Here is a 590-nt window from a genome sequence, read left to right as displayed (position 1 = left end):
GGTGACCGGTGGGGATCCACAATGCCCCGGCGGGCAGCACTGCGCGGACACGGTCCCCTCCGACCGGCCCGGCAGCCGAACCACGGGTGCCCCGTCCACATTGGTGGGGTTTTCCTGCAGACAGGTCGTGCCTGGACCTGAGGAAGTTTTCCATTAGACTAGAAATATCCCCGCTTTCTGCAAGAGCTGGCTGAGCTAGACATAAACAGCGTGCACTGCCTGAATCCCTGCCTGGACATCTCTGACCAGCCAGGGGTCCTGCAAGCCTTCCCCGGGATTTACTGACGCATCTGGGGTGTTTGTTCTGGGGAAAGCAAGGACTCAAAATCCACACAAACCTTGATGGATTTAACCAACATGATTCAAAGCGTTTTAAGATTTGGAACACAGTCTATTGTGGCTCCATAAAACTTCCCTGAAAACTGGAGCCATCCCAAACACCTCTGGAAGGGATCTCTGTCCACTTGAAGCCATAAAGCGGGTCCAAGTGACATTTTTAACAGACCCACGCTATTGCTCCTCTTTGTCTCCCACCTTGAATCAGCCGGGACCCCATGCCCCAGCCACGGGGCAGCCTGCGGCACGAAGGG

The 590-nt window shown here is 55.6% G+C and overlaps 1 protein-coding gene across 1 annotated transcript in view; it reads right to left on the bottom strand.

Annotated features, from left to right (window-relative positions):
* The window catches only part of LOC103925549 (relaxin receptor 1-like), a 17,914-nt gene that overhangs the window by 14,699 nt on the left and 2,625 nt on the right, over nt 1-590 (bottom strand). The window lies entirely within an intron of this gene.

Source organism: Pygoscelis adeliae, unplaced genomic scaffold, assembly GCF_000699105.1.
Source record: "Pygoscelis adeliae isolate BGI_AS28 unplaced genomic scaffold, ASM69910v1 Scaffold191, whole genome shotgun sequence".
Taxonomy (NCBI): domain Eukaryota; kingdom Metazoa; phylum Chordata; class Aves; order Sphenisciformes; family Spheniscidae; genus Pygoscelis; species Pygoscelis adeliae.
This window is presented reverse-complemented; position numbering and strand designations above follow the sequence as displayed.